The sequence below is a fragment of the Delphinapterus leucas genome, chromosome 3 (genome assembly GCF_059928025.1).
Source record: "Delphinapterus leucas isolate spDelLeu-1000000601 "Yukka" chromosome 3, BTC_Dleu_Yukka2, whole genome shotgun sequence".
NCBI classification, from domain to species: domain Eukaryota; kingdom Metazoa; phylum Chordata; class Mammalia; order Artiodactyla; family Monodontidae; genus Delphinapterus; species Delphinapterus leucas.
In genome coordinates, this window is record NC_143131.1 from 162,317,723 (window position 1) to 162,345,510 (window position 27,788).

Sequence of the window (27,788 nt, forward strand, 5' to 3'; positions counted from 1 at the left end):
GACTTTGGGTACTTCTCAGTTCTTCCCTTTACCTTCCTAGTCAATATGAAAAGGGAAGGCAAGAAGGTCTCCTGTTTAGAGACTGTAAAGATAGGTCTTGGTGATAAAGTCTTGGTGGTAAAGGCTAAAAGTATTAACCCAGAACAAATGTTTTTCCAGCTGTAACTGTGTGTGATTCCCTTGGCTTGATTCCGTAGAGGATGTAAGACAAGACTGTAGAATCTGCCCTCAAAGTGCTTCCAGTGGGATGAGCTAAGTCAAGTATGGTGGCATATCTAATTCAAGACAAAATATCACGTCTCCTTTTCTCTCCTGGCAAAACTTGGTGGAGTGAATGTAGAAGTCACTGTATGCTTTAAATTAAAGCAACACAATAAATCTTGTATTGGAAGGTGCTTATTCTGGTCTCTTTGTGGAGACGGAAATTGTCTAGAAGAAGGAAAATTAGGTTAACCAAAGTTAAACTCATAAATAATTGAGCATTAATTAAATATCTGTGGTCTATGTTTCTCTTTGATCATCATTTCTGCCAATTTATAGACCTCTTTGATACCTGATTAATCCTTGTCAAAGATGCAGTTAACAATGATTATTACTGTGTATTAGGTTTTGCCTGGGCCCTGAAGAAACTATCCTAAATCACCAGCTATGATTGTCACTTGATTTCCTCACAGAGAACAATCAGAACTCCTTGTCTTAAGTGGCTTGGGATGAGAAACTAGTTAGTCTCTTAGATACTGTTAGAGGACCCTACAGAGCCCATTGGTGAAAGTTTGGAAAACACTGGGCTTCTTAAAATTGATTCTTGGAGTGCTTCAGGAAAGATCACTGAACCAAAAGGATAACGGTGTTTCTGGTTCTGTTGTTAGTGCTCTCCATGGAAACATTGCTGAAGCTTCTGGACTCAATTTCCTTCCCCATGTGTGAATGTCACTGAAAATATCCAACTCCATTCTATCCCCATATAACTTCAGAAACTAAGCAAAATGAAGACTCAAAATTCATTTCAAACAATGAAATGAATATATAATGTAGAATGGAACTGGGAAAATACCTGGTTTAAATTCTGGAAAGTACCAACTCTACAATTCTGGATAAGTTGCTTAATCTTGCTTAGTCTAATTTAATGCCCATCTCACAGGATGTTATGATGATTAATTTAATATCTTTGTATAACATACAGTGTTATATAATTTCTTCTTGTCTTTCTTGAGTAAATTCATATCCTTAAGCAACTCACTGTAAACAACAGTTACTTGCTTAAATTACTCTTATCTTCTATTATCAGCTGAATTGTGTCCTGCTCAAGTTAATATGTGGAAGTCTTAACCCCCAATACCTCGTAATATGACTGTATTTGGAGATAAGGCCCTTACATAGGTAATTGAGGTCAAATGAGGTCAAATGGGTGGGCTCTAATCCAATATGACTGGTGTCCTTATAAAAAGAAAATATTAGGACACAGACATGCACAGAGAGAAGACCATGTGAAGACAAAAGGAAAACATGGCATGTACAAACCAAGAAGAGATACTTGAGAAGAAATCAATCCTGCTGACACCTTATCTCAGATTTCTAGCCTCTAGACCTGTGAGTGAGTAAATTTCTGTTGTTTAACCTCCTCAGTCCCTGGTACTTTGTCATGGCAGCTCTAGGAAACTAATACAACTTTTTATGGCCTCCTTGTCTCAAGTTGAAAGTTCAATATTTGGCATCATAGCTAGGAAACAAAAATATCATCTACATGCCTTGTTGTAGTCTTTCTTCCCCATTCTCATTGCTGGTAATTTCCATATTTGGGTCTGTTTTCTGTGCCTTGTAAACAGAGCGTTACGCTCATTTCTGGTCTTACTGCTAATATACAGTAAATGTGCAGATACTGAATAGATTTTGGAGAAGTGCAACATATAGTTGGCACATGTGTGTATGTGTGTGTATTCATATAATTTATACTTTTTCTCTCTTTTTTTCCTTTGGTGTGAGCTAAGATTCTCTGCTTTTGTGACGAGTACTCCTGAATACTAATCCCTGAATTTAATTCACCAAAAATTGCCAAAAATAATAATAATATGGGGAAAGAGAGAGTGATAGAGGGAGAAGAAGAAACAATCAGGCAAGGGCAGTACTGTGAATTGTTAGGGTCTTATTAATAAGATTATGTTAGTCTAGAGGAAATGACCGTAAATATCATCAGTGAGCCCAGTTGGTCTTTACTGACTGCTAGACACATCCCTGAGTTCTGTTCTTAGTCTCCAACTGTATGATTACTACTGTCTGGAAGTATTATTTGAACAACTAAAGTCACTTAATGGAAAAGGAATATGTCTTTAGAGAATCAACAGTAATTTTTCTATCTGATTAAAAAGGACTGTTGACTCTCTGGAAACCTCAGTCATATTTGTAAGCAGGAAAGCATTGGCTATTAAAAGTGGATGATGTAAAGAGATGAGCAGAAACTTCGGCGATAGGTATACCTGGATTTAATTCTCACTTCTACCACTTGGCAGCTGGATAGCCTTAGGCAAGTTTCATACCTCCCTGAAATTCACTTAATTCAGTCTGTAAAATGGCATAATAACTTATTATAGCATCCTTTTAGGAATTTTAAATCAGTTCTTGAAATAAAAGTACACTAAATATATAGACAAGTATGGATTCCTCAATAGGTGTTTGACCTTTCATTTCTCCAGTATCCCACCCGCATCAAATAAAGAAAAATACTTTTTAAAATTTACAAATATTTCATTGTTCTAAAGGTAAAGCCATAAAAATAGAAATAATCAAATGGCCTACTATCATACCATTAGAAGAAAAAAAAAACGGTGTTCATGAGAGTTCCATATTAGAATACAAGTTTTCCTTAGGTACCTGTTTATGTATGCTATTCTGCTCTTTACAATAAATAATTATATTTAAAAGACTTAATTCCTCACTTTTAAGACCTTATTAGTTTACAAATTACATATTGACCTATGCTAAATTTTATACCAACCCATGCTAATGAATTCAGTACAGAAAACAAAAAACACTGCACTCAAGCAAACTATATATATATATATATATATATATATATATATATAACTTAAATGCATTTATATCCTACCGTGTCTCATAAAGCATTGTGGTATCTCAGCGGAATACAGACAATCAAATATAATGGCAAAAGCACTTAATATAAACAGGGCCAAGGAAACATAGACAGAAGATGAAGAAAAGATGAGGGAAATGTGAACAGGAGGACGTGTAGTTAATCGAGTTGTATGTTTTGACCTTAAGATTCTCTGTGTGGGGACTTCCCTGGTGGCACAGTGGTTGGGAATCCGCCTACCAGTGCAGGGGACATGGGTTCGAGCCCTGGTCTGGGAAGATCCCACATGCCGCGGAGCAACTAAGCCCGTGCGCCACAACTACTGAGCCTGTGCTCTAGGGCCAATGAGCCACAACTACTGAAGCCCGCGTGCCACAACTACTGAAACCCCAGCGCCTAGAGCCCGTGCTCTGCAACGAGAGAAGCCACAGCAATGAGGAGCCCGCATACCACAATGTAGAGTAGCCCCCACTCGCCCCAACTGGAGAAAGCCCATGTGCAGCAACAAAGACCTAACACAGCCAAAAATAAATAATAAATAAATTTATTTTTAAAAAAAAGATTCTCTGTGGATAAAACAGCATGTAAATAATTGGTTACAAAGCCACGTTATTTGAAGGTGCCAGACTGCACATTAACAGTCTGACACAAAGGGACAGCACAGGAAAACTATTCAAACATAAAGGTTTTTAAATCTTTGCAAATCTTTAAATCTTTGAAACCTTTTAGAGCAAGTATAATGAGCTCGACACACATTTCAACACTCAACATGTTAATCACATGTTCAAAGTATGTCTCAAAGTCATTGGAAATAGTTGCTGTCTCTGTCTCTGATATGTAAAACAGATCTGTGATGTGTAAAACTCAGGAGGTATTGATACCCACTTTTTGGCATCTGAACAGGAAACAAAGTTGTTTCGCAGTGATAATAAAGAATGAAGTAAGTGCAACAGTCAAATAAAAGACAAAGTACTGAAGGAATGTATTAACAAAACGAATCCAACTAAATTCTGGTGACCTGGGGCCTACGATTGTACACACTGCATGGAAATACCCCAGCCTAAATACTGGCATAGGAGGAAGGGTACTGCTAAGCCCATCACAGTATAATCCTTTTAAATGTCCCTTTCAAGGTTGTCTGCACTCAACCCTGAGTATAGGAAATCTTCCCATCAGGCAGAAACACTGGCTGCCCAATGATTGACCAAGAAATTAACACACTAATGAATAATTGATGCTAATTTATTTCTATCCCTGACAACGGGAAACAGCACACACTCTGTGTCAATGATATGTCCTCTTTCCCACTTTTCTAAATGGTCAATTACGTTTTTCCCTTCATTGCTTTATATCATGTGTGGCAGGCATGATGGGAAATGGCTACCAATGGTTCTGTTATTGATTTCTACCTTCCTTTCACTGTGGTTAAAGAAGATACTTTGTATGATTTCAGTTTCTTAAAAATGTATTGGTACTTGTATTGTGGCGTAACATATGGTCTTTCCTGGAGAATGTTCCATGTGTACTTGAGAAAAATGTGTATTCTGCTGTTGTTGAGTGGAGTGATCTATATATGGCTGTTAGGTTTAGTTGGTTAAATGTGTTATTCAGTCCCCCTACCTCTCTACTGATCTTCTGTCTAGATGTGTTATCCATTATTGAAAGCAAGGTATTGATCTCCAACTATTATTTTAGAACTATCTATTTCTTCCTTCAATTCTGTCAATGTCTGCTTCACATATTTGGGGGATGTTTGGTACATATATGTTTATAGTTGTTATATCTTCTTGATAGATTGAACTTGTTATCAACATATAGTGGCCTCCTTTTCCTCTTGTGATAGTTTTTGATTTAAAGTTTATTTTGTGTGATATTAACGTAGCCATCCCAGATCTATCTTCCTTCCTTCTTTCCTTCCTTCCTTCCTTTCTTTTTCTCTCTCTCTCTTTCTTTCTTTTTGTTACTATTTGCATGGGATATTTTATTCTATGCTTTAACTTTCAACCAACTTGTGTCTCTTGTAATCAAGTGAGTTTTTTGCGGACAGCATATACTTGGATTATGGTTGTTTTTAAAGTCCATTGGCCAATATGTATATGTTTATTGGAGAGCTTAATCCACTTACTTTTTCAAAAATTACTGTTGAGGAAGAACTTAATTCTGTCTGTTTCCTGGTTGTTTTCTGTATGTCTTATGCATTTTTTGCCGCTTATTTACTCCATTACTGACTTCTTCTGTGGTTTGCCGATTTTCTTGTAGTGAACTCTTGATCCCTTTTTCATTTCTTTTTGCATATAGTCTATTGATATTTTCTTTGTGGTTATCAAGAAGATTACATTTACCCTTCTAAAGTTCAACCAATATCATTTGAATTGAAACCAACTTCAATAGCACACAGAAACTCTGTTCCTCTACAGTTCCATTCCTCCTCTTTACATTATTGTTGTCACAAATTACACCTTTATACTTTGTGAGCCCAATAACATGGACTTATAATTATTTTATGCATTTGTTTTTTCAATCATGTAAGAAATAAAAAGTAGGGTTACAAGCCAGTAGCGCAATACTGGCTTTAGTATCTGCCCATGTATTTATCTTTACTGGAGACTTCTATTTCTTTATACAGCTTCGAGTTGCTGTCTAGTGTCCTTTCATTTCAACCTGAAGGTTCAATTTAGCATTTGTCATAGGGCAGTGTTAGGAAGTTGTAAAACAAACGCCCTCAGCCTTTGTTCATCTGGGAATGTGTTAATTTCTCCCTAAGTTTTGAAACCATTTTGGCCAAATATAGAATTCTTGGTGGACAGTTTCTTTCTTTCAGCCCTTTAAATATGTCTGGCCTCTTGCTTCCGTGGTTTCAGATAGAAAATTAGCTATGAATCTTTTTGAGGATCCCTGCTTTGTAACAAATTTGTTTTTTCTTTCTCCTTTGGGAGAAAAGATTCTTTCTCTGTCTTTTGGCATCTGAGAGTTTGATTATACTGTTTCTTGTTGTGGGGTTCCTTGAGTTTCTCTTAGTCCTGAAATCAGCCAAAGATTTACAGCAACCACACACATACTGAACCAGGGAAGAGGCAATTGGAAAATGGCAGGAAAGCTTTGTGGCATTTTTACTTGCCCTTGCCCCATCCACTGTTAGTGTAGAGATGGTCTTAAAGTGGTGGAGTCTTAATGCAGTGATAGTCTTAAAGTAGCAGCAGACCATTCGTAGTATGGGACCCTCAATCCTGCTTCAGGAGGGAGCAGAAGAGACCGTACTCTCAGATTATTATGTGTATCTGTTGTAACCTGTCTGGGAGCTACCTGAAGGACTGACACAAGATGCTTATCTCTGTCTTAGCTAACCTGGAACACAGTCTGGAAAAGCAGCGGTCATTGCTGAAAAAAAGTGCAAGGTGAACTAACAAAGCACAGATGGCTGGGGCAGAAGACTGTGCATTGAAATACAATAGACCACATAAGATGCAGGAGCAAAAGTTGGGGGAGATTCTTTGGGAACTTAGAACATACAAAAAGTACACATGTGTCCAGAGAAATTAGGAAAGCCGCATGCATACTCAAGATAAGATGCGTGTTCTGAAAACACCAGAGGAGTCTCTAAGCTTTCACCATGGGCTGAGCCCTGAACTCAGTGTGCAGGTCAGCTAAATGTTGAAGGAGTGATCCAGCAATCTGCACAATGGGGAGAGGTGTGTGGTTTTGAGTGTGCATGTGGATGTGCTTGTGTATATTTGTTTTTGTTTGTCTTAGGTGCAGGAATTCAAGGACATCTCTGTCAAAACATTAGCTAAACATGAACTAAAGGGACAGAGACTTCAGTGCCTACATACGATAAGGAGTCATTGCAAAGCTATTTTGGAAAGTCAAAGTCATTACAGTCATTGCAAAGCTAGTTTGGAAAGGTCCCTAAACAAACAGACTACTACAGCCTTCAACAATCAAAAGCCCAGAAAACCCTGGGAAAGTGGGAGAATCTGATTTCCATAGACACCACATTATAATATTTGAAAGCCAAATGTTCGACCAAAAAACTCACAAGGTATACAAAGACATGGAAAAGTATGGTCCATTTAAGAAAACAAATTAATTGATGAAACCATCCCTAAGGAAGCCCAGACTTTTCTCCATTGCATATTCTTGCCTCCTTTGTCATAGATTCATTGACCATAAGTGCATGGGTTTCTTTCTGGGCTCTCTATTCTGTTCCAGTGATGGATGTTTTTGTGCCGGTGCCATACTGTTTTGACTACGGTAGGTTTGTAGCACAGTCTGAAGCCAGGGAGCGTGATTCCTCCAGTTGTGTTCTTCTTTCTCAAGACTGTTTTAGCTATTCAGCATCTTTTCTGTTTCCATACAAACTTTAAAATTATTTGTTCTAGGTCTGTGGAAAATGCCCTTGATATGTTGATACAGACTGCATTGAATCCGTAGATTTCCTTGGGTATGACGGTCATTTTAACAATATTAAGTCTTCCAATCCGTGACCATGGTATATCTTTCCAGCTGTTTGTGTCATCTTTCATTTCTTTTATGAGTGTCATATAGTTTCCTGGGTACAGGTCTTTTACCTCCTTAGGCAGGTTTATTCTTATGTATTTTATTCATTTTTGTGCGCTTGTAAATGGGATTGTTTCCTTAATTTCTCTTTCTGATAGTTCACTGTGAGTGTATAGAAATACAAAATTTATATATAGAAATCTATTGTATCCTGCAAATTTACCAAGTTCATGTTTGAGCTCGAATAGGTTTTTGATGGTGTCTTTCAGATTTTCTATGTATCATGCCATCTGCAAACAGTGACAGTTTTACTTTTTCCTTTCCATTTTGGAGTCCTTTTATTTATTTATTTGTTCTTGTCTGATTGCTGTGGCTAGGACTTCCAAAACTCTGTTCAATAAAAGTGGTGAGAGTGGGCATCCTTGTCTTGTTCCTGATCTTAGGGGAAATGCTTTCAGCTTTTCACCATTGAGTATGTTAGCTATGGGCTTGTCATATATGGCCTTTATTATGTTGAGGTATGTTCCCTCTATGCCCACTTCCTGGAGAGTTTTTACCACGAATGGATATTGAATTTTTTCAAAAGCTTTTTCTGCATCTATTGAGGTGATCGTATGGTTTTTAGTCTTCAGTTTGTTACTGTGATGATAAGAGACCTAAGACAGCTACAGAGGCTAAGTGACCTTTCCTTCCCTGAATGGGTAGGTATCCTTGTTCTGCCTTCTAATTGAGTTAGTATCTGAGGAAAGAACTGCCAGGTGTCATTTAGTTCACAATACACTGCTGTGGCAATATAGAAATGAATTTGCCTAAGTCATTTGGCTTTTCTCAATTATAGTAAATGAATATACTGAATGAATACTTCAACTTAAGGAAATGCTCTTAAAAATATATTAATGTAGGCAACTTCAGTGGAGAACTGAAAACAAAACAAAACATTCAGGTAAAGGGTTGAAATAAAAGTACACTCAGTTGTATCCAGTTTCCTCTTGTAAATCTCTCTTTTTCATTTGAGTGGACAGTCACTTGAGAATATCTGACTTGGGGCTAAGGAAATCTAAGCCTTCTTGGCCACACTGTATTCTCTTATGTCATTTACTAAAGACACCAGTTGGGTTGCTGAAAAAAGCGTGGGAAAAATCAATCCCTCACATCCAAAGGGCGGCTCTTGAAAATATGTGGGTTGTTGTAGTTATTTTGCTCTTCTGGCCTCAGAAGTTCTAATCTTAACCTTAGCCCCTCATGGAGAGAGACTTTGTAAACCAATTGCCACATTACTCATTATGTGACTGTTGAAAAAAGAGAAACCCAGCTCTTTTCCTGTGCTTTCAACCAGTTATCTTCTTCAAAAATCTGTTTGGATTGTTATACCTTAATCTCGCCTGGCAAGGGACTTACGGGAAGGTTCTTATTGTTTGAAAGTTTGGTGCCAGTATCTGCAAAGAAAGAAGAAAGATGTGTTTATCAAACATCCCAATAGTGAAGGTGTGTGAAAGCAACTTTTGAAAAGGTTAAACTGTCAGAGTTTAGCCGTATTATTACATTTTATTTTATTCCTTGAAAATAAATAATTATCAATGAATCCTTTCTAGATGTTCTAGTTTCCCAAAGTTCCCTGCATTCACATTCTAAGAGGAAAAAATGGTATTTTAAGTCACTGCTCTCCACCTTATATTATTTATAATCACTCCTCGTGACCTCTTCCTTCCAAGAAACGTGATCCTGAGAAGTGTCCTTTGTTTGTCTTTGTGGAATAAGTGATGAGGATGCATCCTGGAGACCTGTGAGATGTTCAACTTGTGGCATAATGAAACTAGGATGGAGAGTTGTGGAAAGATCTGGAAAGGTGGCTGGTAGAGTGTGGCCAGATGTGGGAGAAGAGAGACGTACAGAGAGAGGGAGAGGAAATTTTCAGAGGGAGAAAATGAAACAAATAATTAAATAAGTTTTGTTGTGTGGTGTGGGATGCAAGCCTTTCTCTCCCCCTTTCCTTCACAATGTCTTTGTTAAAGACTGTGTTTTTCATTAGTTTTACTAAGATAGGATTTGCCGTTTTGTTTGGATACTGAGAATGGACCCATGGAAACAGTTACATTTGGGTTATCTCTGACTGTCTTTAATGAAGAACGTAAATATTGGCCACACTATCTATGCACATGCTATCACCATGCCTTTTTTGTTCTCTGTTCATATATCTAAGTCCTCTTCTTTCTTTAAGGTCAATCTCAAATCTCATCTGAAATGTACATTTATTGATAGAGTCAACCCATAATGAACTGTCCCTTCTTTGTCCTCCTTAGGCTCTGATTATTTATAAAAACTCATTTTTGAACTTAGAAGCTGTCCAATATGATATATTAGTTATTTCACCAGCATGTGTTATATCCTCAACACAATTATACGCTTTTGTGGGGCTGGGATCGTACATTCTGTAATTTTTCTCAGTACTTACACTTACTTTGATAAAAAGCGCATTCATTCATCTAAACATCATTTATTGGGTGTTAATTAAATATCTCAACTCAGTAAATATTGTTTGAATGAATGCATGCATGAATGAGGGAGTGTGCAATAGGTAGCCTAATGTACCGCCCAATGTGAGAAAACCAAAAACATAAACACAAAAGCAAGCCAAAAAGTGGACCAGGACTTTCTGTAAAATATCCTGCTTTTTGTTGGATGATGCCATGAAAATCAAGATGCTCCTGAAAGGTCTTAATAGCTGACCAAGAATAGTAAACAATTGAAATTCTCTCAGGCTTCTTCAACCCTGTCACTGGACACATTTATACCTCTCAGGAATGATATTAAAAGAAGAGATTAATAAAGCTTTTATAGATGAGTTGATAAATCTCTAAAGATTTAAGTCTTCCTTGCCTCCTAGGTTTTCTCTATTTTGGGTTTCCAAAAGATTTCAATAAACCACAGGATAATTAAAAATTAGACATTCTCTTTCTTACCTTGATGTTTTTTGATGGTAAACACCTTTTTATTGTCTCCATAGTGCTGCCCAATTTCCACCAGTACAGTACTTAAGTGAATTTTGCTCTGGATGGTCGGATATATAAGATGTAAACGAATTGTTCGTATATGTTTTAGAATTCTTCAAAAGGGCCTGGCCATGGAAATGCATTGAATATTACTTAAATAACTAAAGTAACTTCCTCAGAATTATTATTCTGTTCTGGTTAGGATACTCTCTGCTCTGGTTTGTTAAAATTTCCCTTTAGAGTGGTTTTAATTTTGTTTCTGATAGGGTCCTAGGATTTATTGCCACACCCATCCTGCATCTGTTTTTCTTTGAATTACTCTCCTTGCAGTTTCTGATTCATACAGGGCCTTACAGGTTAGTGACAACCTGGCCATCACAACGCTGGGAAGGACAGGCCCACTTTTCAGAGGTGTTGATGTTTTCTGTACCTGAAGGTTTTCAAGAGATATCAATCTTCCTCACCACCGCCCTTGGCCCTCTTAATGGACTAAGCAGTTCCTCATGAAATTTCTGTAGGATATCTGTACCAACTTCTCAGTATTGTTCCATCCTGAGTTTAAATTCCTGGCCTCAAGGTAATGTTAGATTTCTAGCTCCAGCCCCTATTTACATAAGGCCTATACTAAGGAACGGAACCCACAGACATCAGTCCGCTCTTCTTTCTCTGGATTTAATTTCTCTGTTACTTTCTGAAACATGCAGGTGTTCCTTTCTTTCTTTTAATCTCAGCTAGGTGCTTTTAACTTGTTCAAAATTGACCCAGAATTTACATGTGTCTCCAGTAAGAGTACATTAAATTGAGCTTAGTCTGCTATTCTACTGGCATGTTTGAGATCCAGATAATTTGCTACTTAACTGGATTCAATGACCTGTATATTTCAGGCATCTAAAACTCACCATGTTCCAAATTTCCCTCCTTATAGTTAGTAATTTTCTTGGGAATCTGGATGACATTAAATGGAATAAAGTTAGTGAGTGGCCCAGGAATGCCTGAAAGTTTGTTTGTCAGAGTGGCCAGGGAAAGTGAAGCAAGGAAGAAAAGCAAATGAAAAACAGAATCACATTATTATGGCTGAGTTTACTCCCAGGATTCCATGCAGAGCTCTCTGTAGACCTGGGTTGGGTTATAACTTATGCCAGAGCTCTACGTGGGGCTGACACCATCTCATGCCAAGCTCTCAGTTCTGGGCTAACGTCATCTCTGGTCCACTCTGTGGAGTGGAAACTTTGGAGGAATGGCCAATGTGTTCCGCGGCATAGGAAGAGGGAAATTGTGAATGTGACTTTCTAAATTGTGGAGGAACTAACCACTGTAAATGTGCCTTGAACTATGTTGTTTAATTTGACCAGTCAGATCAATGACTTTCCCCTTGAATGAAATGCTGCTACGTATATGAGCAGAAAAACAAAACTGGTATAAGGAAGAGATAGCTAGTGGGAAGCAGCCGCATAGCACAGGGAGATGCGCTCGGTGCTTTGTGACCACCTAGAGGGGTGGGATAGGGAGGGTGGGAGGGAGGGAGATGCAAGAGGGAGGAGATATGGGGACATATGTATAACTGATTTACTTTGTTATAAAGCAGAAACTAACACACCATTGTAAAGCAATTATACTCCAATGAAGATGTTTAAAAAAAAAACTGGTATAAGGAGATGGAGAGACTGGGAGTCTTATTTTCCCACCAATTAACTTTGCCTCTGACCATGACCTTCCCTTTGAGTCTCCTAGACTTTGGGGATGATCGCAGCCCCTTGGGTTGGGTGACGGCAACCCCATCTTCACTAGAACCTCTATAGTTAACTTTGATTTTTCCCACTCCGTCTATCCATCCCATGTATGCAGTCAGACATTTGATCTTGGACTTTTCCTGACAAAATATGCTTGAATATAACCATTTCTTTTCACTCCCACTGCTACTGCTATTGTCACTGCCTTAACTAGGGCTTTATCTTTAAGTTCTTTATATAAATATATAAATATCTATATGTAAATATAACATACAAATAAATAAAATATAATATTAATTCTGATGATTTTGAAGTCTTTTCTTGATAAAGACTTTTCCTGATAAAGATACACAATATCTTATATAAATATTTTTGTATTATCTGTTCTTTTCTTAGAATTTTAGCCATATGATTCTATCTCTTGGTTTGTCTAGAACTTTTTGATTGAATGCTGGCTATTTTATTTGGCTTTTTTTGTTTTTCTCAGTGGAAACGTTGTTTTGCTTCAAAATATTTTATTCTACCTGGAAGTAGCAAATCTTCAAATTACAATTTTTTAAATGCTTTCAAATATCAATACTATAGGTGTCACAAAATCTAGAAAAATGACATTTAAAAATTAACTACTGCCAGATGTGTCTCTATAAAACTTTTCCCCCACTCTTTTAGCTATGTATTCTTTAACTGCCTCCTCATACGACAGTTTATGTATTTTCGAAATAAAATTTTAAGAAATAAACTTTGCAGTTTTTAGACATAGATTTCTTGTAACATGGTTGATTAGAATTTGCTTCTAGTTATTAATAGTTTAGAAAAGTTTATTTCAGCTTCACAATTTATTATTGATAATGTCACATTAATTTTCATTGTTAACTTTGAGAAAACCTCTATGGATTACTTCCTCATAAGTATTTACTATTATAAATGCATTACTGATTTCAGTACTGCTATAGGTCTGTGCATTACAGGGATTCTGATAAAATACTCACACCATTCCATTACACACATTGTTGATGGAGTATATTCATTTATTTATTTATTTTTGGCTGTGTTGGGTCTTCGTTGCTGTGCGCAGGCTTTCTCTACTTGCAGGGACTGGGGGCCACTCTTCGTTGCGGTGCACAGGCTTCTCATTGCGGTGGCTTCTCTTGTTGCAGAGCACGGGCGCTAGGCACGGAGGCTTCAGTAGTTGTGGCTCGCAGGCTCAATAGTCGTGGCTCACGGGCTCTAGAGCGCAGGTTCCGTAGTTGTGGCACACCGGCTTAGTTGCTCCGTGGCATGTGGGATCTTCCCAGACCAGGGCTAGAACCCTTGTCCCCTGCATTGGCAGGTGGCTTCTTAACCACTGCGCCATCGGGGAAGCCCCTGGAGTATATTCCTGACAGAAGAAAATTTCCGTTTTGACTAAGCATTGATGAGAACTGAATCTTTGACTTATCTTTCACATGCCTGATGATTGAAATAATTTTCCACAGAATAGCTTCTGGTTTTGTACTTTTCAGTTGTTTTTTTCTTCTTCAAACGCACATGCTTTGAGAGCTGTGAAGTGCAAGACATGGCTATATTGTAAGGTGGTTTTTGTCCTTATGCTTCTGTGTCTTGTGCTAGGTTAAGTCAGTAGAGTAGTCAGTATGAGTACTGGAAGTTATTCCTGTAATGGGATAGTATATAGTCAATTACATACGGCGGTGTCTGAAAATCACATAATAGCCTCACTTAAAACATCTCCTTAGGGCTTCCCTGGTGGCGCAGCGGTTGAGAGTCCACCTGCCGCCGCAGGGGACACGGGTTCGTGTCCCGGTCCGGGAAGATCCCACATGCCGCGGAGCGGCTAGGCCCGTGAGCCATGGCCGCTGAGCCTGTGCGTCCAGAGCCTGTGCTCCACAACGGGAGAGGCCACAACAGTGAGAGGCCCGCGTACCACAGAAAAAAGAAAATCTCCTTAGCCAGATTTCAAAAAAGCCTGTGGCCATTCCAATATGATCCAACATAGCGGAATATGATAGAAGGAAAATTGGCAAAGAAAGAGACGCTGGTCTTACCTGATGGAAGTTAAAATATCTCACTTTTGACAAGTTTGCAAAAACTTATAATTCCATGAACTAATTCCTAGGGTTCTTCATAGGACCTAAAAAGGAACCCATAGAGTTGTGGAACAACAATAGAAGCCGCTGTGATGAGAAGCCCGGGCAGCGCAACAAAGAGTAGCCCCCGCTCGCCGCAACTAGAGAAAGTCTGCACGCAGCATTGAAGACCCAACGCAGCCAAAATAAAAATAAATAAAGATAAATAGATTTATTTTTAAAAAAGTAATACTCGGGTTTGAGGCATGAGAAATATGATGAGGAGAAATTAGCTAATCCTTTCAGAACTTTTAAAATATCAAACTCAGTCTCTAAGATTTGAGCATTATATACAACGTTGGTTACTTATTAGTGGTTTGGGAAGGCCAATTTAAAATTTTCTGATCTTACTGTATTGAAATACACGGCCCTAATGTTTTCCACATTGACTACATGAATGATGAAGTAAAGTCAATCATGTATTTCCTTTCCAACTGGACAGAAAACAAAAATTTAAAAAGTGTTTGGACTACTGACTTTTGATTTCTTCTAAGGCAAGTGTATAGGTAATTTTTATTCCCTGATTAGGAGAAAAATGGTGGAAGAGGGCAGGGTTAAGAATTAAGATTTCAAGAGCGTGAGAGGTAGATGGCCAACCAGAGTTCCTAAGGTTCGGTGCCTGTAACTGTTGCCGCCGCTTAAGCCTGCCAAAGCAGTGGTACGGCTGCTGCCCTCGTATTTGCTACCTCTAGAAACATTCTTGCCAGTAGTGGCGGCAGCGGGACTCAATTACCCCCTTTTCTCACTCTCTCCAGAAGCTCCAGATGGCGTCTTCTGTGGGCAACGTGGCCGACAGCACAGAACCAACGAAACGTATGCTTTCCTTCCAAGGGTTAGCTGAGTTGGCACATCGAGAATATCAGGCAGGAGATTTTGAGGCAGCTGAGAGACACTGCATGCAGCTGTGGAGACAAGAGCCAGACAATACTGGAGTACTTTTATTACTTTCATCTCTACACTTCCAGTGTCGAAGGCTGGACAGATCTGCCCACTTTAGTACTCTGGCAATTAAACAGAACCCTCTTCTGGCAGAAGCCTATTCGAATTTGGGGAATGTGTACAAGGAAAGAGGGCAGTTGCAGGAAGCAATGGAGCATTACCGGCATGCATTGCATCTCAAACCAGATTTCATCGATGGTTATATTAACCTGGCAGCCGCTTTGGTAGCAGCAGGCGACATGCAAGGGGCAGTACAAGCTTACGTCTCTGCTCTTCAGTGCAATCCTGATTTGTACTGTGTTCGCAGTGACCTGGGGAACCTGCTCAAAGCCCTGGGTCGCTTGGAAGGAGCCAAGGCATGTTATTTGAAAGCAGTGGAGACGCAACCGAACTTTGCAGTAGCTTGGAGTAATCTTGGCTGTGTTTTCAATGCACAAGGGGAGATTTGGCTTGCAATTCATCACTTTGAAAAGGCTGTCACCCTTGACCCCAATTTTCTGGATGCTTATATCAATTTAGGAAATGTCTTGAAAGAGGCACGGATTTTTGACAGAGCTGTGGCAGCTTACCTTTGTGCCCTAAGCTTGAGCCCAAATCATGCAGTGGTACGTGCCAACCTGGCTTGTGTATACTATGAGCAAGGCCTGATGGATCTGGCAATAGACACCTACAGGCGAGCTATTGAATTGCAACCACATTTCCCTGATGCTTACTGCAACCTAGCCAACGCTCTGGAAGAGAAGGGCCGTGTTGCCGAAGCAGAAGATTGTTATAATACAGCTCTGCGGCTGTGCCCCACCCATGCAGACTCTCTGAATAACCTGGCCAATATCAAAGGAGACCAGGGAAACATTGAAGAGGCAGTTCGCTTGTATCGTAAAGCGTTAGAAGCCTTCCCAGAGTTTGCTGTTGCCCATTCAAATTTAGCAAGTGTATTGGAGCAGCAGGGAAAACTGCAGGAAGCTCTGATGCATTATAAGGAGGCTGTTCGAATCAGTCCTACCTTTGCTGACGCCTACTGTAACATGGGAAACACTCTAAAGGAGATGCAGGATGTTCAGGGAGCCTTGCAGTGTTACACTCGTGCCATTCAGATTAACCCTGCACTTGCGGATGCCCACAGCAATCTGGCTTCCATTCACAAGTATTCAGGGAATATTCCAGAAGCAATTGCTTCTTATCGCACTGCTCTGAAGCTTGAACCTGACTTTCCTGACGCTTATTGTGATTTGGCTCATTGCCTGCAGATTGTCTGTGATTGGACAGACTATGATGAGCGAATGAAGAAGTTGGTCAGCATTGTGGCTGAGCAGCTGGAGAAGAATAGCTTGCCTTCTGTGCAGCCTCATCATAGTATGCTGTATCCTCTTTCTCATGGCTTCAGGAAAGCTATTGCTGAGAGCCATGGGAACCTCTGCTTGGATGAGATCAGTGTCCTTCATAAACCACCGTACGAACATCCAAAAGACTTGAAGCTCAGTGATGGTCGACTGCGTGTAGGATACGTGAGTTCTGACTTTGGGAATCATCCTACTTCTCATCTGATGCAGTCTATTCCAGGCACGCACAATCCTGATAAATTTGAGGTCTTCTGTTATGCCCTGAGCCCAGATGATGGCACAAACTTCCGAGCGAAGGTGATGGCAGAAGCCCATCATTTCATTGATCTTTCTCAGATTCCATGCAATGGGAAAGCAGCTGATCGCATCCATCAAGATGGTATACACATCCTTGTAAATATGAATGGTTATACCAGGGGTGCTCGAAATGAACTCTTTGCTCTCAGGCCAGCTCCTATTCAGGCAATGTGGCTGGGCTACCCTGGGACCAGTGGCGTGCTTTTCATGGATTATATCATCACTGATCAGGAAACTTCACCTGCTGAAGTTGCTGAGCAGTATTCTGAGAAACTGGCTTATATGCCCCATACTTTCTTTATTGGTGATCATGCCAATATGTTCCCTCACCTGAAGAAGAAAGCAGTCATCGATTTTAAGTCCAATGGGCACATTTATGACAATCGGATTGTGCTGAATGGCATCGACCTCAAAGCATTTCTTGATAGTCTCCCAGATGTGCAAATTGTCAAGATGAAATGTCCTGATGGAGGAGACAGTGCAGACAGCAGTAATACAGCTCTTAATATGCCTGTCATTCCTATGAATACTATTGCAGAGGCAGTTATTGAAATGATTAACAGAGGACAAATCCAGATAACAATTAATGGATTCAGTCTTAGCAATGGACTGGCAACTACCCAGATCAACATTAAGGCTGCCACTGGAGAGGAGGTTCCCCGTACCATTATTGTAACCACACGTTCTCAGTACGGGTTACCGGAAGATGCCATTGTGTACTGTAACTTCAATCAGTTATATAAAATTGACCCATCTACTTTGCAGATGTGGGCAAATATTCTGAAGCGTGTTCCCAATAGTGTACTGTGGCTGTTGCGTTTTCCAGCAGTAGGAGAACCTAATATTCAACAGTACGCACAAAATATGGGCCTTCCCCAGAACCGTATCATTTTTTCACCTGTTGCTCCTAAAGAGGAACATGTTCGGCGAGGCCAGCTGGCTGATGTCTGCTTGGACACTCCACTCTGTAATGGACACACCACAGGGATGGATGTCCTTTGGTCAGGGACACCCATGGTGACTATGCCAGGAGAGACTCTTGCTTCCCGAGTTGCAGCTTCCCAGCTCACTTGTTTAGGCTGTCTTGAGCTTATTGCTAAAAATAGTCAAGAATATGAAGACATAGCTGTGAAACTGGGAACTGATCTAGAATACCTGAAGAAAATTCGTGGCAAAGTCTGGAAGCAGAGAACATCTAGCCCTCTGTTCAACACCAGACAATACACAATGGACCTAGAGCGGCTCTATCTACAGATGTGGGAGCATTACGCAGCTGGCAACAAACCTGATCACATGATTAAGCCTGTTGAAGTCACTGAGTCGGCCTAAATAATGACTGTGTGCACAGGAGAATTACCCTGTACCTGAGCCTCAACCTTCTGGGGGAAAGGGAACTACTTTTTCCTTATCCGTACAATACCATGTTGCAGATGGGTGACAGACAATGATAAGAAATAGCACAGCCAGACTTGCTTCCTGCATGATCATGATCGTGATAGGGAGAGACACAAGAGATGGGAAACTGCTGTTCCACAAGGAGTCTCCATAGAATTTTGCAGCAGCCAGGTGTCTGGAAGGTCTGGAAGGTAAGTCTGGAAGGTCTGATCTCCCTTGGTCTTCCATGGGATGGATGGTTAGTGTGGAAGGGAGATAGAGATTGCCCAGCCGTTTTGTGATTATCATGAATTGATTGAGTCTTCTGGATTAATATTTTTCTTTATATTTTGGGTATTGGAGCTTTTAAAAATGTTTGGTTTCAGGTATTTTTATTCATGTGAAGTGTATATGATTCTCTTGAGATAAGGTTTTAAGCTAAAATATTCCTTGTTTTAGTTTCTGAACTCTACAGATAAATGGGGACTTTGCTGCTGTAGTCTTTTTATAGGTTTTATAAACCACTTGAGCCTACATCAGTCATTTTAGTTTGTGACATAATGTTTGGAACTATCAGTGCTTTGTTGGTTTATAGATGATGGCTTAAATTCTTTTCCTGGTCCGTTTCCTTCTTCCCTTCCCCCCACTTTAAAAATTCTCCTGTAACTTGGCGAACAAAAAACCAAGTCTGATTCAAAACCTCCCAGAGTGTTTCTCTTAAACACATCTTCTGATGCCAAATGAAGTTTCTTAGGAGCGATTATTAATTCTGAAGGGCACAGTTGTGGTACTGTCACTGATGATAATAATAATGGATTTTTGGCCCAGAGTTTTGACCTATTTCACCAGTGTTTTACCGTTGACTGCCCCTCTATGCTGCTTCCAAAAGTGATAGTGTGTGTTAAGATTTTTACTTTCATTGCTAAAGTTTGTGGTTTTTTTAGTGAGTCCTGTTCTTCCTTTTTCTTTCAGCAGAAATGAAATCCCAGGTAAGTATAAGTATTCAAATATTTGATCAGTAAGTCACGGTTATCTCCAGTACATTAAATAACTTTCATCAAAAAACATGTTACAGGTAAAAAGCTCTGAAGGACCAGCTATGTATATGATAATTATGTTTCAGACCTTCTAGGGTATTATATATAATAACTTGTCTTCTGGACGTGGTGTTGAAGTCTTTATGGATTCAGCCTCAGTAGTAGCGAACTGCACTGCTACTTGGTTTGGAGTACAAATTAGACTTTAGCCCTCCTGGAGGCTGAGTTTTTGGTATTGAAAACCATAGGAATGAAATTATTGTATTTCTACAAAGGATCGAGGGCTTGAGGCTTAAACAAGGCAACATATGTTTGGGAAGCAGTCAGCCTTGAGAGCAGGTAAGGACATGCCAGGCATGCGGCCGCTGCTCGAAGGGACTGTCCCTACTTGTTCCCCTCCTTGTTCCATTCCATGGGAGATAAATCACCAGGGCCCAGAGATCAGAAAGAATGTAAAATGAGACAAACAAAGCTGTCTCCCCCCTGCACATGCAGGTTATTTTTGATGCTTCTGGTTTTATGGGTTTTCTCCCAGGGAATTTAACCTTGAGCCGAGACAGTCTGTAGATAATGTAAACCACCATCTGGCCACCTTCCGATTTCTAGTCTATATAATCTGCAACTGTAGCATAATAAAATTTGCCTTGCAACCATCAGTTGTCTTGGTCCTTCTGACCCCATCCGTCGGTGCTACTTCAGTTCCTTACCCCTTCCCTTCTGACCCTGGGCGGTGAGATCCTCTTTCTCCGGCTGGTCCGCAGCAAGTGGCACTCGAACAGGGACCTGAAGCGTGAAGGCAATTAAAAGAAAAAGAAAGTGCAGGTAAGAGAACCCTTACGCAAAATATGTGTGGCCACCAGTAAAAGTGAAACTAATAGAGGCATAAGGCAATAGAAGTAAAATAAGATGGGGCAGAAGGGCTCAAAGGAGTGTGAATTATTTGCTCAGGTTTTACTTTCAATGCTTAAAGCTCGGGGTAATAAAGCTTCTACCTCACGGTTGACTGAATTTTTACAGCATATCCATGGTGTATCTCCCTGGTTTCCTGATGGCGGCTCTGTTGACATAGAAATCTGGCAGAAAGTTGGAGAAGATTTAAAAAATTATTATGAGTCTCGAGGGCCTACTCATACTCCTGTTGTTACATATAGTTTGTGGACTCTGATAAAAATATGTTTAGATTCTTCTCATGATAGTGTTGATTTGAATGTAAAGTCAGAAAAACATAAGCCTCTGACAGAAGGAGAGACTGTATTATCAGCTACTGTGTCGCCACTTCCTAAACCGAAAGAGCTAATTAATTTAAATATTTTAGATGAAGAGGAACATTTGGACTTAACAGATGAGGCTTTTAAACATAAAAGAGAGAAATATCCTGAGGATGATTTTCTAATGGCTATGATAGATAAGTCAGTGAAAAAGCTGCAGGTTAATAAGGACTGTCTTCCTCAAAAATCTACATCTGTAAAAATGCTCAGTCCCTTGCAGCGCGCTGTACAAGGAGCAATAAAACGAGGAGAAGATCCTATTTTCCGTTGTCCCATCATAGAAAGACCTGATTCTAATAATCCTCAACAAGCTACTAGGGAGCATCAGGCTCTCCCTTTTAAAGATTTGAAAGATTGAAAATCTGCCTGTGCTCAATAGGCAGATGGGCCCACTGCTCCTTTTACTACTGCTATGGTTGACAGGAGAAGCTCTTCCCCCCGCCGATTGGAAGTCTGTTGCACGAGCTTGTTTAAATGGTGGAGATTATTTAATATGGAAGTTTGATTTTTATGAACGGGCTGCTGAACAAGCAGAAAAGAATGCTGCCCATAATATTCCAGTTGATTATCATATGCTGATTGGGGAAGGACAATATCTTTCTTTACAAGATCAATTAACTTATCCCTTTGTTGCTTATCCTCAAATAAATCATTTGGCATTACAAGCCTGGAGGAAATGACCTTCTACACACAAAACTGAGGATCTTTCAACAATTAGACAGGGACCTGATGAACCATATGCTGATTTTGTAGATAGGTTGTCACAGGCGGTGGGGAGACTCATTGTGGACGGACTCACTGGTACAATTGTAGTTAAGCAGCTTGCTTTTGAGAATGCTAATAATGCATGTCAGGCTGCGATTCGACCTTGGAGAAAACGGGGAACATTGGAGGATTATATTCGCCTTTGTGCAGACATTGGGCCTACTTACATACAGGGTGCTGCTGTGGCTGCAGCATTAACTAAAGTGGGGTTTAAAAACAATCAAAAGAAAACAAAGACTTGTTTTAAATGCGGAAAGGCAGGTCATTTTGCTAGAGAATGTAGATCTTTTAATTCTAACCCTAGTCCTTCCTTCCCTACTCAAAAACCTCCAGATGGTCAGAAAATCCCTGGTTTATGCCCTAAATGCAATAGGGGAAAACATTGGGCACAAGATGGTTGCTCAGTGGCCCACAAGGATGGGCCACCATTGTCGGGGAACTCCTCCCGGGGCCTTCCCCGGCCCCAACAAATAATAAGGGCAATGTCTGTGTATCCTCCTCAAATTATCAATCAGACATTAACCAAAACCAAAAACATACAATATCCTCGCTCTCCAGAGCAACACCAGGAAGCGCAGGACTGGAGCTCAGTACCTCCGCCCGATATGTATTAACTCCTGAAATGGGTCCTCAGGCCCTCTCTACGGGCATCTGTGGACCTTTACCCAAGGGTTTGATGGGACTATTATTGGGAAGAAGTAGTGTCACCATGAAAGGTTTAACTGTTATGCCAGGAGTCACAGATTCTGACTACGAAGGAGAAATAAAAGTCATGGCACAAACTATTAAAAATATAATAACTATTTCTCCTGGTGATAAAATTGCACAATTGCTACTTTTGCCCTTTGTACCTCATGGACAAATTTGACAACATCAAAAGAGAGAAACAAAGGCTTTTGGATCGTCTAATGCTGCCTACTGGATTCAGAAGATAGGGAAAGAACGTCCAGAAATGAAATGAACCATTAATGGAAAGGTTTTTTCAGGTTTGTTAGACACTGGAGCTGATGTCTCTGTTATGACGCAGATACACTGGCCTAAACATTGGCCCATTAGTCCTACTATTACAGAACTTCACAGAATAGGACAAAGTTCTTCTCCTATGCAAAGTAGTCAGTTTTTATTATGGCAAGATAGTGAGGGCCATTCAGGATACTTCCAGCCTTATGTTTTGCCTGGGCTGCCTTTAAACCTCTGGGGCCGAGATATATTAAAAGAAATGGGAGTATTACTTTATAGTCCAAACTCTCAAGTCTCTAATATGATGTTGGATCAAGGATTTCTTCCCACAAAAGGGCTGGGAACAAATCAACAAGGAACTGTCTATCCTATTGATGTGATAATAAAAAATGATAGACTAGGTCTGGGTTTTTCTTAGGGGCCTTGGATTCTCCTCCACTCACTGCTGATCCAATTACTTGGCTGACTGATGACCCTGTATGGGTGGACCAATGGCCCCTCACAAAGGAGAAATTAGAAGCTGCAGAACAATTAGTACTGGAACAATTAGGGCATTTAGAAATTTCCGGTAGTCCTTGGAATACTCCTATTTTTATTATCAAGAAAAAATCTGGAAAATATAGGTTATTACAGGATCTAAGAGCTGTTAATAAAACTATGCTAATAATGGGAGCTCTTCAACCAGGCCTACCCTCTCCAACAGCCATACCACACAATTATCATCTTTTAGTTATAGATTTAAAAGATTGTTTTTTCACTATTCCTTTGTTTCCTGAAGATAGAAAACATTTTGCTTTTAGCTTGCCTTCCTTAAATTTTAAGGAAGCCATGAGGAGATTTCAATGGGAAGTATTGCCTCAGGGCATGGCAAATAGTCCTACATTATGCCAAAAATATGTGGCTCAGGCCTTGACTCCTGTGAGAAAAAGGTTTCCATCGTTATATCTCATACATTATATGGATGATATACTTTTAGCCACTGATAATATTTCTTTATTAGAGACTGCTTTTCAGTTTTTACAACAGTCCTTGCAATCATTTGGCTTGGTCATTGCCTCAAAAAAAATTCAAAGACAATCTCCATTTTTATATTTGGGAAAATACATTGATAAGACTACTATTAGGCCTCAAAAACTGCAAATTCGAGTTGATAATTTAAAAACATTAAATGATTTTCAAAAATTACTTGGAGATATTAATTGGCTAAGGCCTTCCTTAAAACTTACTACTGCTCAATTACAGCCTTTCTTTGATGTTCTTAAAGGTGACTCAGATCCTTCTTCTTCACGCTCTATGACTCCAGAAGGATTTCAAGCTTTACAAATAGTCAATAGATCTATCAGTTCTACACAATTAACTAGAATTCATACTCACCTTCCAATTTTCTTCATAATTTGTTCAACTCCTCATGTGCCTACTGCCGTCTTATGGCAAACTGTTGGAATTATTGAATAGATTCATATGAAAACTACACCCTCTAAAGTTATTAACCCTTATTATGAACTTATTAGTAATTTAATAATGCAAGGTAGAACTAGATGCTTACAACCTATAAGTATAGAACCTTCTCAAATTATTATCCCTTATTCAGTTAGTCAACAAAATTGGCTTTTTCAACATAGTAATGAATGGGGTCTTGCTCTTGCAGGATTTTCAGGTACCTTGGAATGCCATGACCCTGCTGATAAATTGATCCAATTCAGCAAACTTAACTCATATCTTTCCTTCTATAATTAGGCAACAGCCTGTTCCTCATGTACCTTTGGTGTTTACGGACGGTTCTTCTTCAGGAGTGGCTACTGTAATCATTGACGACGGAGCAAACCTCATTAAAGAAACTTCCTTGACTTCAGCTCAACGTGTTGAACTGTATGCTGTCATTATGGCTTTTAAACATTTGCCTTCTATATCTTTTAATTTGTTTTCTGATAGTAAATATCTTATTAGCTTATGATTTCTTCTGGAGACTGCGACCATAGGACATACTAATAACCCTGAATTATCATCCTCTTTTCGTTTGCTTCAACAGCTTATTCGTTCCCACGATGGTCCTGTTGCAGGTCTGTATATCCGTGCTCATTCTAACTTGCCTGGTCCATTGACTAAACTTAATGCGACTGCAGATGTTTTAACTCGATGTAAACGTGATCTTTATCCTGTACATTTTCCTCCCAAGAATAGAGTTGAAGTTACTCCTCCTCCTCAATCTCTTTTCCCTAAAGCAGGACATGTCCCAATTTACTGTACTCCTCCTTTCCGTTCGTCATGCTGTCAAGAATGGCTAATGTACTGCATTCATTATCTTCATACTGTTGATACTCATGGTCCATGTCCTGGACACCCTCATATTACGGTAAGTTATGATCAGACTGCTTCACAAGCAGCACAGCCGTTGCACGCTCTACACCGTCAGTCGACGGCTACATTACACACACAATCTTCCCTTACTCGTGAAGCCGCCCGACAAATTGTTAAGCAATGCCCACAATGCTTACCTCACCTTCCTGTTCCACATTATGTTGTTAATCCTCGTGGATTATTACCTAGACATTTATGGCAAATGGATGTTACTCATATCCCGTCTTTTGGGAAATTACAGTTTGTTCATGTCACTATCGATACTTACTCTGATTTCCTCTGTGCTACAGCACAGACCGGAGGAGCTACTAAACATGTTATCACTCATTTATTACACTGTTTTGCTTTCATGAACCTTCCCAAAATTATTCAAACAGATAATGGGCCCGCTGCTTTTGCAACATTTTGTAATTCATTACAAAATTACCCATATTACAGGCATTCCATATAACCCTCAAGGACAAGGTATTATAGAACGTGCAAATAGATCTTTAAAGCTAACTATTGAAAAAATAAAAAGGGGGGAATTGTCTAGAACAACACCACGTAACCTTATAAATCATGCTCTGTTTATTTTAAATGTTCTCACTGTTGACAAATTTGGCTGCTCTGCAGGGGGAAGGTTTGTGGCTGAGCCAAGATTGGCCTCTTAATCTCCGGAGGTCCTCTGGAAAGATCCGTTAACCAGCACTTGGCGTGGTCCTGATCCTGTGTTGATTTGGGGACGTGGTCACGTGTGTATCTTATCCCAGATCAGCGCCTGGACCTTGCTGGCTTCCTGAGCGCTTAGTCAAGCAAATAGATGGCTCGCCACAGCTCACCTAGTTCAGAAGATGAAGAAGCTCTGCACCTCTCCGGAAAATTTGACAGTGTTGATTCAGAAAAAGAAGAAGAAGAGGAGACCACTTGCCAGGACGACTCAAAGGAGTGATGTTCCAACTTGGGGACAAATTAAACAACTGGTTTCACGAGCTCAAGAGTCAGTGAAACAACAGAATAATCCTGTTACACCTGTAACTTTATTTTTGGTTCTGTTGGCAACCATTTCATGTGTTCCCTCTGTTAATGCAGCAACTTACTGGGCCTGTGTACCTGATCCTCCACTATTACAACCCATATCTTGGTCTGAAGCACAGTTTCCTGTATTTTACAATGATAACTGTTTATGGGCCTCTTATTGGGAATATAAAACAAATCAATATGTAAATTATACTAACTGGTTTAGTACCTATCCTGTCTGTCTTAGCCCATTGCATCTGGAAACTGGATGTGTAAAGGCTATTAGTTATGAGCATACAGATGTTTATGAGGGAACGGATCAATCAATTAGTTTGTCAGGCTCTCCAGGCATCCTTCGTTTTACAGGAACCAACATTACTCTTACATGCCCGGCTACCAGCCGACGAGAGGATCTTAATGATACCATCATTTGGTATAAAATGGGCAAGCTATTAATATTAGAGGTCAAATCTCATACGCCTCACCACTTAGGGATTCCGCTATTACTATAGCCAAGGTTACAGGTGAAGATTCAGGAAATTATTTCTGTATGAAGCGTTTACTTGGAGGACAAGGGATACTTATAGCTGGACATAAGGTTACTATGCTTAACAGAAAATCAAAAAACCAATTGCCTCCTTTTATGACTGTTAACTTTCCTGGATCCAGTTTTGAACGTTGCAATGCATATTGGAATAATAACCAAATATGGTGTACTATAGATTATACCAAGGTGTCAATTCTTATCTCTTCTTTTCCCATCATAGATAGGTTTATCACATTTCAAAAGAACAGGGATATATGGAAACTAGCTCTAACTTATTCCAATACACCTGTTAAAACTTGTGTTGCTCCTCCATATACACGTTTGTGTGGTTCTATTAACATTGGTAATTCTTCCAAAGGAGGATATAATATTAGCTGTGTTAATTGTACTTTTAGCAGTTGTATGTTCCCTTCTGCAGGAACGCAATCTGTGCTTATACTAAAGCAACCCATGTATGTTATGGTGCCTGTACATCTGAGAGAACCTTGGTATGAAGATACTGGAGTACAGGCATGGGTGGAACTCTCTAAAGCCTTGCAGAGAAGGAGACGCTTTCTTGGGTGGCTAATAGTAAGTTTACTTGCCTCGGCTGCTCTGTCTGCTACCGTGGCTACTGCCGGTCTTGCTCTTTCACAGAGTATTCATCATGCTCACTTTGCTAATCCGTTATCTCAACATACCAGTCTTGCTTTATCTTTACAAAGTCACATAGATTTACAGATTAATAACAAGTTAGGTGAATTTAAAAAGGCAATTTTGGGGATTGGAGATCAGATGGCAGCATTAAAATTGAGGATGCGTGTAGCTTGTCATGCAAAGTATACATGGATGTGTGTTACTCCTTAAAAGTCCAGTGACTGTATTTGGGAATGGGAAAAAGTAAAAATGCATCTGCTGAGTGTTTGGTCAGATAATAATATTAGTCTTGATCTTAAGAAATTAAATGCTGAAATTCAGGATATACAAAATACACATCTTGTTGATGTTTCGCCAGAAGATGTAATTCAAACTTTACTGGATCATTTAAAGTGGTTAAACCCTCAGTCTTGGATTACTGGAAGGTTGTCAGGATTTATTACCCTGGCCATAATTTGCCTATTATTGATAATAATCTTCTCATGTCTGTTTCGTATCCTCATGCAACGGTATACTACTCTCGGCACTAAACTTCATGGAATTATTTTGCAGCAAAAGTTAAAAAATAAAAAAGAGGGACCTGTGGGAAGCAGTCAGCCTTGAGAGCAGGTAAGGACATGCCAGGCATGCGGCCGCCGCTCGAAGGGACTGTCCCTACTTGTTCCCCTCCTTGTTCCATTCCATGGGAGATAAATCACCAGGGCCCAGAGATCAGAAAGAATGTAAAATGAGACAAACAAAGCTGTCTCCCCCCTGCACATGCAGGTTATTTTTGATGCTTCTGGGTTTATGGGTTTTCTCCCAGGGAAGTTAACCTTGAGCCGAGACAGTCTGTAGATA

General features: G+C 39.7%; 1 pseudogene; it reads left to right on the forward strand.

Annotated features, from left to right (window-relative positions):
* The first annotated feature begins 530 nt into the window (after window positions 1-530).
* Window positions 531-27,518, forward strand: LOC149749905 (UDP-N-acetylglucosamine--peptide N-acetylglucosaminyltransferase 110 kDa subunit pseudogene; annotated as a pseudogene).
* Window positions 27,519-27,788: the final 270 nt, after the last annotated feature.